The 12,569-nt window shown below is 44.7% G+C and overlaps 1 protein-coding gene across 1 annotated transcript in view; it reads left to right on the top strand.

Moving 5' to 3' along the window:
* Window positions 1–12,569, top strand: part of ALPK2 (alpha kinase 2) — a 618,993-nt gene that overhangs the window by 566,350 nt on the left and 40,074 nt on the right. The window lies entirely within an intron of this gene.

The following is a 12,569-nucleotide window of genomic DNA, read 5'->3' as shown; positions in this document are numbered from 1 at the left end:
ATCTGCCCCACTGTAAACAGCATGTCAATGGCTAGATGATGTAATCACAGTTTTTAAGATTTCTGATGAGACTGGATTTCTTTGCTGGTTCTTTGCCTTTACAGAATTTCATCCCTTCCCATAATATTTAACATTTTTTTTATTTTCATTTGTGGCAGTTATATGGTGCCAACTTAGCTTCATGAAGCTGATGATTGTTGGCCATAGAACATCTGTGTTTTAGGGCCTTTTCTTGGGGTAGATACAAGGGGTCTTTGCTGTAGAAGAGTTTTCAGTAGTGAGGAAGTTGGGGTGCGAAGGAGTCACTAAAGCTTGGGAGGACGGAGAAGAGGGTGAAAGGGGTCAGTGATATTTCAGCCTTTGGTGAGATGTGCAGAGGCGTGTCCTCCGTTTGAGCGGAGGAGCGTTGCCCTACTGGTTAAAATGCCCCTCCATGCCCCAGAATTGAAAAGCAAATTGGTAATAAAGATGGTTTATTACCATTTTATTTTTCAATATAACCCCGTCCTAATGCTCACGTCAAGATGGGGACGGGGACACTGCTTAGTGACAGCATCAGGGAGGAGCGTGGGCTGTCTCGGCACTTCAAAATGCATATGTCTTTTTGGCCCGCTATCTTGCTACGGCCATACAGGACTGGAGATGTGGACAGAGGTTGTATATGTGCTGGAGTTAGGGCAGGTGTAGCATTAAGGCCACTGCATATACCTGACTTAGGGTGCCACCAAAAAATTGCTGCAGGAGGGAAACAGATTGCAATAGTCTGGGAAAAGGCTATCTGCACAGTCAAATAGAGCATTCAGATGGTAAAAATTTAATTTTGCCAGGGGCTCCAGAAATCTTTGTAGCCTACTTAGCTTTATTGAAATAAATATATTTGATGAGCCAAGACAACTAATTTTACTGCAGCACTTCAAACACAGGGACATACAAAACCTGTTGCTTTATAGTGTCCGGCCAATAAATCAGAGTCCCTTTGAGCCGTGATCCTTTGTTGACCATAATTTGTTTTGGGCACTTCCGGCAATGAAAAGATAAATGTCTTGTAATAATGCTAATAATGTCACATCACATCCTAGGATCTGCCACTTATGTATACTTAACTGTGTTCTATATACTTATAGTGGGAAGGAGCACAAAAGTTGATCTGAGCTCTGGCTCTTGGCTCCAGCATACCTATGACATGGATAAATAACTAGATGGCCATTGGTTGATGGTGCTGTTGAGATGAGAGCAAAGCAGGAATGTGTGGCACCAAGAGAAACAAAGAAGGAAAGCCCTAATAAAGGGACACCTGTCACCGGTTAGTACCGATTGATGGCCAAGGGATTGGCAGATTTACTCCAGCCACTAGGGGTGGACTTCCATGAACCGTTTTAAGCTACAATAAAATCTACAGTTATTCAGCTGGGCTTCTTCTGAGTGTATTGTCCCAGATCAGTCCTCATCATTCAATACTTATAAAGGCCTGAATGACTGAACTTTTTCTGTGAGTGGTGTGTCTTACACCTGAGTTAGCATGACTATCTCCTGAGCTTTCCAGGTGTGAGACACACTAACCTACAGAGGAGAACGTTGTAAATCGGTCCCAGAGACAGACAGACTGTGTGTGACGTATCAAAAGGAACGAGGACAAATTGATGGGTGACCGAGGTCTTGCACAAGCATTTTTGTCTGTATTTACAGTGGTTATCCATTTTGACATAGATGTATAGAGAGGGATCTCGTTATAATATCAATCGGGGCTAAAACTGAAGCTCTTGTATGTGGGCAGTTTTTACCATAAAATGGACAGATGGGGGTATATGCAAGTTTCAAAGGACGGGAACCGCAGGACTAAAATTAAAAGAAAACCCAACTAACCCACATGGGAAAATTCACGAGGCACGGATCAAATACAACCCATGAAGGTTTATTTCAGGGTTAGAAATCATAACAGAAGGCAAAATAGTCAGTTATTAAATTTAAAATGCGAACAAATGTGGATTAGCATACGCAATGGAAGTTGAGCCTTATACCACTTAATTGCCAGAACCAAACATGATATAGCAAAAAGTATATAATAACTCGAAGAGCACGTAGTCATACAAACTGCTCAGTTTGAAGACAGGAGAAAATCATGAACAGATTCTATGATCAAGTCGAACAATGGCCTGGCCTGGAGCCTGTCTTCAAGAGTAGTGGAAGAACCAATGGCAGGCCTTCCAAATACACCGGTTCATATAGCACTTCAGGAGTAGACATCCAGGTCCTAAGCTTGGAGTGAAGTGTTGCCACGAGTTGGACTTCTAAAGTTACTTAATTAAAAGCCAATCATCATTCAGAAGTTTCATTAGGTAAAACAAGCTCACTCTAAAAACCCACTGAATTTTAATAAACAAATAGGACTTTTAACCTACATATAAGTGGAAATGACATTGCATTATTAATTAATAGCTGCTTGAAAATTTGCTAGCATAAATATCGACCTTGACTATGGAAAAATAATATGCATGTACCTCAGGCAGCAGGCAGTGAGCTCAGAAATGATTACATCTGTAATACACGTTACCACAAAACAGGACTGTAAAACTGAGTGATTTTACAAAACGCTAAAAGAATTTTTTTTTTAACATCAGCTGCACAGAGAGAAAGGAGAAAGTGCACTTAAAATGGGCAATGTACAACACATGAAATTGGATTTGAGGACTTGTTATGTCAACATTAATTTATTTTATTTATTTATTTATTAATTGAATTTATTAAGCGCGACAGCTACCCATGAGGGTTTCTCGGCGCTAAGAGACAGATCAACAACATAAGGCAGAAGATTTTAGAGATCGAAGAGCCAGGTCTTCACCGCTCTGCAAAATCGCATGTGACAGTTTTCCATCCGTAGGGCCAGCGGAAGTGAATTCCACAGTCTGGGTCCTAAGTTCGCAAAGGAACTACCGCCCATTCTGGTAAATTTGAACTTAGGTACATTAAAGAGATGATGGGATGAGGAACGAAGAGAGCGAGTTGGAAGGTAGGGGCTGACAAGGGCCTGAAGGTAGAGGGGGGCTGATCCGATTTTGATCTTATGCATAAAGCTCAAAGGTCTAAATTTTATCCGGTTTTCAACACGAAGCCAATGCAGCTCTCTCAGGCGTTCTGTAATGTGGTCACGTTTATGACAGCCACAGAGAAGCCGAGGTGCAGCATTTTGTACCAGCTGAAGGCGCCGTGTGACGGCCTTTGAGGACCCCAGATAGAGCACGTTGCCGTAATCCAATCTGTAGGTCACCAAGGCATTCACAACAGATCTCTGGGTGTCTTTGGGGAGCATCCAGAAGATTTTTCGCAGCCATCGTAAAATGGTGAAACAGGTGGCTGCAACTCTGTTGACCTGATCTTTCATGGATAGACCCCTATCAATAATTACTCCCAGGTTACGCACTTGTTCAGATGGAGTTGGAAGGGGACCCATGGTAGTGGGCCAGTGACTCAGGTTCCAGAGATCGGGTTTGTTGCCAAGAATCAGGACCTCCGTCTTTCCGCCGTTTAACTTGAGTAAGTTGTTGTTCATCCACTCAAATATTTTGCTGAGTCCAGTTTGCAAAGGGGAAAGAGCCGTGGGATCAGTTTGAGACCGTGAGAAAACAATTTGTGAATCGTCGGCATAAGAAAAAAGGTTTAATCCAGAACATTGTGCAACATAAGCCAAAGGTGTGACATATAAATTAAAAAGACGAGGGCTAAGGATAGACCCCTGGTTTAGCCCATGGGGGGAGGGGTAGCTCTTAGAGGACGATGACTTAGAGAAAATTTGAAAAGTGCGGTCAGACAGGAAGGATGCGAGCCAGTCCAATGCTTTGTTGCCAATGCCAATGGCAGCGAGGGATTTGAGAAGGATACTGTGTAACACAGTATCAAAAGCTGCGCTGAGATCGAGTAAGATCAGAGCAACTGTTTCTCCTTGATCCAAGAGCAGACGCAGGTTATCTGTAACGCCCAGCAGGGTCGTCTCAGTAGAAAAACCGGGGCGAAAGCCCGATTGGGAAGGATGTAACAGGTTGTTGTCTGTTACAAATTTTGAAAGATGGGCATGGATGTGTCGTTCCAGGACTTTCGAAAATGCCGGTAGTAAAGAAATGGGACGATAATTGGCGGTTATTTTGGGATCAGCTAGTGGCTTCTTCAATAGCGGGGTAACCATGGCATGCTTCCAACAGCTAGGAACGGTAGCAGTATCAAGTGAGTCGTTTAGCATTTTGCCGATGGTGACTAGATGCGAAGAGTTCAGAGAGCGTAGAATCGGGGCGGGCAAAGGGTCCAGCGGGGATCCCGACTTGATTTTGCTCAATGTTTCTGAGAGAGTTTTCGGGCAGAGATCAGGCCAAGCCAGCAGTAGAGGCGAAGGTGGCCCAGGAGAGTTTATGGCCACATTCCTTGTCCGAGGAGAAATGGAGGAAACATGGGTTTTGTTTTGAGCGAGAATGTCCTGATGTATATTTGTAATTTTGGAAATAAAGTACTGGGCAAGCTCATCGCATTTCGTGTTGGACAGTTGGGGAGGTGTTGCCGTGGTCTGTGAACCAGCAAGCTCCTTCACCACGTTGAACAGGGTTTTTGATTTGTTTATTGCTTCGTTTATGGATTTGTTGACATGGATGGCTCTGGTTGTAGCACACGCCTTATGATAGCATTTCAGCTCAGTTTTATAGGCGGTACCTGATGTAAGTGAGTAGTCTTTCCTCCATAAGCGTTCTAATTTCTTACATTTTGATTTGTGCAGACGGAGCGTCTCATTGTACCAAGGCGCGGGGGCTTTGTGAATAATACCTTTCTTGTGGGTAGTGGGAAGACAGGTATTTAAGGCTTCCGAGAGCCAGTCGTTAGCAGCATTGGCCATCACATCCATATCATTGGACGCAAATATATTTTCTGGCTTAAGATCAGATAGAATTTTGTTGAAAGCAGCAGGGTCGAACTTTTTCCAATCCCTTTTCTGTGAGTAGGTATCAGGTTTGTAAGTGGGTGTGTTTACATAGTTAGTGATGTTAAATTTGATTAAAAAATGATCAGACCAGATGATTGGCACCACCGCGGAACACTTTACATGGATACTGTTGGAGAAAATTGGGTCTAAGAGGTGACCGCCTTTATGAGTGGAGCCCTTGTTAGATAAGCTGAGGTTCATGGAAGCAAGGTCTGCAATAAGGTTGCAGGCCAGATTGTCATTTTGATCGTCCAGATGAACGTTCAGATCGCCAATGACGAAGAAGTTGCTAGATGTAGATAAGGCCGAGGCTATGAGTTCAGAGAGTTGTAACTGCCAGGCGTTGCCAAGACCTTGAGGGCGATACACTAGTAGACCTGAAAGAGTGATTTTGGGTTAGAGAGCCAGCTTAAAAAACGCTGCCTCACAGCCGTTTAGCGGAACAGGATCCAGATGGCATTGGTAGGTATTTTTTTAAATTATTGCTACACCGCCACCAATTTTCTTGGGGCGGTCATGTCTTACAAGCGTATATTGAGCAGGAAGAGCTTCTGCAATATCTTGTCCGGAACTATCACGGAGCCACGTCTCTGTAATGAAGAGTGCGTCAGGAGATTCATCCGTGAGGAGATCGAAAATCTCACGTTAGTGTTTGGGTAGGGAACGGCAGTTCAAGCTGAGGAAGGTGTAGCTTGAAGGAGAGTGGGTTACTGCTCGGGAAGCTAGACTACAACAACGTTGTGGAGTCTCCAGATGGAAGGAGCAGTGGGGGCAGCATAGTGGGAATTGATCTAGCATATTAAAAGTAGCTGTCGGATGGTCCAGTTTAGAACTAAGAGCGAGGATCTGATCACCATCATAGCATAATGAGGGCGTACTGTTTGACCAGGGGGTATGGCCCCTGGGCCCGGAAGGGCGCGGACGGGCTTGCCTTAGGCGCGCCCGCTGCGCCCGTCCACTGCCCGTACGGGGAAAGCACATTATTAATATGGAGGGAAGTAAGGGAGGGGCGTGGCCTGTTGGAGGGGGCGTGGCCAGTGGCCTCTGGAGAATGGTGGCGATGATCTTGTGGCACCGCTGCAGCTATACAATCAGCTGCGCGGGACTGCCAGAGCCTTAAAAGTTTAAAGTGCAAGTGCCCAGGAGGGGGAAGTAAGTGAATAAAATACAATCAATTATCACAATTTAAAAGAAGTACGATTTTTCGCTATCTCCCGGCTTCCGCCTCAGGAGTTCTGTTTGCCTCTGCCTCGCGCTCGCATTCAGCGCGTTTTAAAGGCTTTGGCGGGGGGGCGGGGCCTGTTGGAGGGGGCGTGGCCAGTGGCCTCTGGAGAATGGCGGCGATGATCTTGTGGCACCGCTGCAGCTATACAATCAGCTGCGCGGGACTGCCAGAGCCTTAAAAGTTTAAAGTGCAAGTGCCCAGGAGGGGGAAGTAAGTGAATAAAATACAATCAATTATCACAATTTAAAAGAAGTACAATTTTTCGCTATCTCCCGGTTTCCGCCTCAGGAGTTCTGTTTGTATTTACTCTATTTGCGACCCATCCATGTTAACTAAAGACACTATTCTCCTGATTATAATGTTGTGCTCACATGTAAACATTCACACATGCACTGGAGAAAGTCCTCACTGTTGTTTACTTTCTGACTTCCTTAATTTCACAAATGCATAAAACATTGGTACTGCTCTAACACCCACATGGTTCAGTTTGTAAAAACTGACACGTTTGAGAGAAGGCAGAGAAAGGTGAAAACACTAATTAAAAGATTTAAAGCAATCGCTGTAGGACCTTAGTCTAAAATATGTTCATTTATATGTTGCTTGCTGTCTGGAGGATGCATAGGTTTGAGGAATGTGAGGTGTTCTTGTCAGGTTGGCACCGGCTGGAATAGGAATGTTCCTAGAAGAAATGTGGGCGACAGAACACTTCGTATTCATGGTACATACAAGCTAAAAAACAGTAGAGTGCGTCCACATTGATTAAGAGGGGTTCAGCATTTTCATCCATCACTGATGTGTTGTCTAAATGAGTGGCAGTAATTAGTACAGGCATGTTTTAGTGTTACTCCCAAGCTCACTTTGGTCTAGTGACCCATAGATAGTACCCAACAGGCCTAAGTCATATATGGGTTTGCTTGTGTGTCCGCTCAGAGGGGATTTGACATGACTCTTTGAACTGAACTCTTTCTTCTGGAACAGTGCATATCTGTAATGGCACATAAAAAAATGGAAAAACGGACTGGACTACACCCCGATGGATCCTCATTGATTTAAGCATTTCTGTCGAACACTTTTTAACCATTCAGCTCCTCTGCTTGTGAGGACATGTGTCAGAAGGACCATTCCACCTGGATGACTTTGTGTCAGCTTTGGAGATAAGAGAGGGGATGCGTCTATCCTCGTCCTTCTGGATATGTCGGCGGGTTTCGATACCGTGAGTCATGCCGTGCTGCTACAAAGACTGTGGAACAACGGAGTGAGAGGAAGAGCCTTTGAGTGGTTACGGTCCTACCTCCTGGACCGCCAACAGACGGTGACTCTAGGCCAGTTTTCATCAGAAGTTTCTCCTGTCCTTCACGGAGTCCCACAGGGGTCTTCAGTTAGTCCCATTTTATTTAATGTGTACCTGAAACCCCTGCTGTCCATCATTAAATCCTTTGGTATCAGCGTCAGAAATTACGAGGATGATACCCAATTGATTTTTTCCTTGGAGGGCAAGCAGGAGACCTCTCTAGAGGCCTTCCAGGAGTGTATGCGGAAAACTGCAGGGCTGGCTCAGGGTTAATTTGCTACAACTGAATGGAGGGAAAACGGAGGTGATGTATTGCTCAGCCGCAAAAATTTTAAAGCACCCCATGACAGACTTTAGGCTCTCTCCACAAGAAGACTCTCTGAATATGACGAATACAGTACGAAACCTGGGAGTGCAAATGGATGCCAATCTTCAAATGGTGTCACAGGCCAACAAAACCATCCAAGCTGGCTTTAGGCTAATCTGCATGCTGAGAAAGCTCCTCCCGTTACTACCAGCCGATTCTCGAGCCCTGGTAGGGAGGAGTCTAGTCATAAGCAGGCTGGATTACTGCAATGCCCTGTACCTGGGGGGCCCTCAGTACATCTTTCAAGGGCTCCAAAGGGTGCAGTCAGCAGCAACTAAGGTGGCTTTGAATAGACCATGGAGCTCCTCAACATCATTGGCATTGAGAGACCTCCATTGGCTACCAATAAAAGAACGGGTTAGCTTTAAATCACTGTGCATCGTCTTTAGGGCGGCTCATGGACAGGGACCTTTACCATTACAGGACAAATTAAATTGGTATGAACTCCCTGGACAGTTACGGTCTGCTAACACTGGCCTAATCCTGGTCCCCAGATTTAAACGGTCCAGAATGGGTGCCAGGGCTTTTAGCGTGGCAGCTGGACAATTATGGAACGGGCTGCCACAGTAGCTTAGGGTAGCCAACTGCTTGTCAGAATTCAGAAAGGGTTTGAAGACCCTATTGTTCCCTAGGGGCTAGTTCTCTGCTTCAATTTGCTTCAATCTGGAACTGCAGGTATAACCGTCACTTCCTGTTTGAGCGCCAAGATGCCCGTAGGGTGATAGTAGCGCTATATAAGAATACAATACAATACAATACAATAAACCAGAACTAGAATGTGTCCTCTCTGCCAAGGTAGGATATTATATTAACAAGGACCATGTGGTTGAAGGTGTTGAAAGTTTATTATAAGTCTATTAGATTTTAGATTCCTCAGGCATAGGTCACTATTGATCATTCATTATGCATGGGGCACTGTCTATTACCTAAATTATGCCTGGTTTTGTGCAGTTAAGCCTGACTTGAAGCTATGTAAGCAGCTGTGGTTCTCAATGTGGGTTTTTGGCATATGGACACAGACATTGGGTGATCGATCCAAGGACGTTGAATTGAGAGAATGGCAAATATTTGCTGAGGTCTTCTGTGTCCTGGTTTGGAATCTTGAAAAGTGAGAAATTGTGGCATTTCTTGGCCTTAGTTAGGAAGACTTTTTTGTGGAGTGCAAGAGTTGATAATGTTGAGAACGGGAAATGCACATTACTTGTATAGGATCTCATGATGGAGGTAGGGAGGATGTCGCCCATGGAGCGGGTGACTTTCGCAGCATTCAGTTTAAAGTTGGGCCTAGTTAAGATGAGTCAACTTAAGGAGTTCCGCATAGGATACATTTGGTGCCCCTCAAGAAGATAACACTTGTTTCATTTGTATGACTGGTGTGATGAGCAGTCCCTTTTACTGTGACAGTAATTAGTCATGGCCATCTTTAAAAAAAACTGCTGTCTCAAAGTGACGTCTTTAGAAATGATGATATGGCGCTCCCGTGGCTGGAAACAGTGTGTGTCAGTGTAATTGATTTACCATAATAAGTGAAGAGATTGAAGTGAGTTGGGAGTGGCATGATATAAAGAAGTCAGGTATTTGTTTGTGAAGGGCCACACACCTATCATAATAATAGTGGCAGTGGCTTGGTGTGTTTAGTCACTTGTGGATGAGGATGAGGCCAGATATCCAGAGCAGAAGCTCCATATCTTCGATGTGAGTTCATGGCAAAGTTAAGTTTTTCACTTATTGATTTCAAATAAGTGTTTCATTCACAGTGTTCGTGCTCCAGATAGTTTAGGTAAACCCGTAGGCCATTTATGTATAGTTAGTTTAAATGGTTCATAGTCTTTCAGTCATGCGCCTAAGAGCCTCAATATAGAGGTCAAATACAGTAAAGGGAGGCAATAGCTACCCGTAAATCTCTATAGGGTGTAGAAGAAAGGTCAGATTTTAGGTCCTTGATACTGGCTAACTGTGAGCTATGCTGGTGGCATGCTGAGATCCAGCTACCATATTGCAATGCAGGTCATTATGCCATTCAGGAGAAATCTACGGTCATTTACATCAAAAGCTGTTTAGGTCGGGTGAGACCATAAGACATAATGCCATGGTACACAACTGGGCTGCTTCTCAGCACATCCCAGATACAAACTCTGAATTTCCCAATTGTCGGGCTGTGTTAATTACAATATTTGTGTAAACTTTTTTTTTTTAGAAAAGTAAATTTTTTCAAGGCACTGCTTGCTGAAAATAATGGAGTTTCTGGAATGGATTCATGGCTAGACAGGGTATTCACCTTTATGCTGCAAAGAGAACTTCCCTTATATTGTGAATTGAATTGTGAAAAAAGACGGATGCAGATCCCTCACAATTTTCTAACTACCGACCAATATCTCTCCTTCCCAAACCGGCTAAAATTCTGGAAAAGGTAGTTCAGAGGCAACTGTCTCACTACCTAGAAACAAATCAGCTGCTGCATGACTCCCAGTCCGGCTTTAGAACCGGCTTTAGCACAGAAACTGCTTTGCTGGAGGTATCGGAGACAATTCGAGAGTGTGTGGACAGGGGAGAGGAGGCTATGTTGGTTCGCCTCGACCTGTCCGCCGCTTTCGATACGGTGTCTCATGATATACTATTGGATCGCCTGCAGCAGCTGGGTATTGGAGGCACTGTATTGACCTGGATCAGTTCATTCCTTACTGGGAGGACACAGAGAGTTCTTCTGCGGCCCTTTGTATCAGAAGATAAACCTCTCTTGTATGGTGTGCCTCAGGGCTCGGCCTTGAGCCCTTTGTTGTTTAATGTTTATTTAGGCCCTCTTGCCAGAGTGGTTGAGTCTTGGGGGGTCAGGGTGGTCTCTTATGCTGATGATACGCAGCTTATTTTTTCTTTTAGAGACCACTCCGACCACCACTTCTCTAACTTCCGCAACTGCCTGGGCAATATTTGCTCCTGGATGGCTGCAAACCATCTGGTGTTAAATGCTGACAAAACGGAGGTCTTATTTTTCAATCAAAAATCTCCCCCCCCCTCCACCCTATGGTGGCCTGCTGTTCTTAATCCGCCTCCTACACCAGTTCAGTCTGCCCGCAATCTGGGTTTCCTTTTTGACAATACCTTGGCCTGTAAAGCCCAGATCAATAAGGTGACATCCGCCTGCTTTGGCAAACTGCGTATGATCAGGAAGATTTTCCCTTTCCTCCCTCTAGACTCTCGCAAGACTGTTGTACATGCCCTGATCACGTCGCATTTGGACTATTCCAATAGTCTCTATGCAGGCGCCCCTCTCTACCTTGTTGAAAGGTTACAAGTGATCCAAAATGCAGCCGCCAGATTAATTGGTAATATCCCCTACCGCCATTCTGTTGCGGCCTATCGGAAAGAGCTGCACTGGCTTCCCATCTCCAGACGCATCCAGTTTAAAATCCTGATTCTAGCCTTTCGTGCCATCAATGGCTCTGGTCCTGCCTACCTGAGTACAAGACTTAAACTTTCTTGCTCTGTCAGAACTTTAAGATCTAACAGCTTACGTCTCCTGGTGGTACCCAGATTTCGACGCGCCAGGTGTGGTGGCAGATCGTTTGGAGTGGCTGCTGCCAAATATTGGAACTGCCTTCCATTGGACCTCAGGTTTATCGACTCAGAGCAAGTGTTCCGTCGTAGACTTAAGACCTGGCTGTTCACTCTCCCTTAAATTCTCTCCCCTTTCCTACCTGCTTTGGTCCTTCCCCCTCTGATTGACAAGTACTCTGTAGCGCCGGGACACCCCCTATGGGGGTAGCTGTGCGCTTTACAAGCTTCTTAATAAATAATAAATAAATAAATAAATTGCTGATTGTATTGGATAAGAGTGAAATTAGTCTGTCAGTTCTAGAGTGCATTCTGCCTGCGAAATGGGTGGTGGGTGGTCTCATGGCAGAAACGGTTTATTGAAGGACACCGTGCAGTTCTTGAGGTGAATGAGAGCAGATGTTTACCATCCAGTTTGGGAGGTGGAGAAGTGTGGCTCAATGGTTAGAAGAGGCAGACCATGAAGCAGAGGTCAGACCTGGGACCAGGGTTCAGTTCCCGACGCGGCAGGGTCTTGAGCCCAAAATGTCCACAGACTCGATAATTCTCGCTTCGGTGCCTGCTCGAATCACGGGTTCACACTCTGCAACTCCGGGCAATAGCTTGCTTAATCTCCACTATGGCCCCCCGCGGCGAGATGCCTGGCTTTCACCTTGGGGGTGCCCAGTACGGGGCATCTCACAGGGAAAAACCAGGACGGGTTCCCAAAGCAAGCACTTAGAGACCGTTGGTGATAATGCGCTATATAAATATAAATTACAATTACATAACTCATATTTATCATGCAGCACAGCATCATTTTTCACCCACAATTATCCACCATACTCCATCCAATGTGATATTGTTTTTGGGTTCACATTGTGTGTGAAATGTGAAAATGTTCAAATTGTAGAATAGTTAGCAGAATTGTGTTGATAATTTGAAATGGGTCATGTATTTTGGTTAAAGTGTATAAACAACATATCAATTGTTTTGCACAATTAGTATGAATTTGGAAGTTGGCCGCTTATTGTTGAAAGATACCTTCCCTGATTTAAATATTCTGTTAGGTATACCTGAAATAATCTACACACACATAGAAATGGGGCTATACGAAGTATGTCGCTATTACAAAGAGGTAAGTTGACAAGACACACATGTTGTAAAAACTGCCCTCACCCACAGAAATCTGTGG

Source organism: Lissotriton vulgaris, chromosome 3_1 (genome assembly GCF_964263255.1).
Source record: "Lissotriton vulgaris chromosome 3_1, aLisVul1.2, whole genome shotgun sequence".
Taxonomy (NCBI): domain Eukaryota; kingdom Metazoa; phylum Chordata; class Amphibia; order Caudata; family Salamandridae; genus Lissotriton; species Lissotriton vulgaris.
Note: the sequence above shows the minus strand (reverse complement) of the source record. Positions and strands in the feature narration are given on the sequence as shown.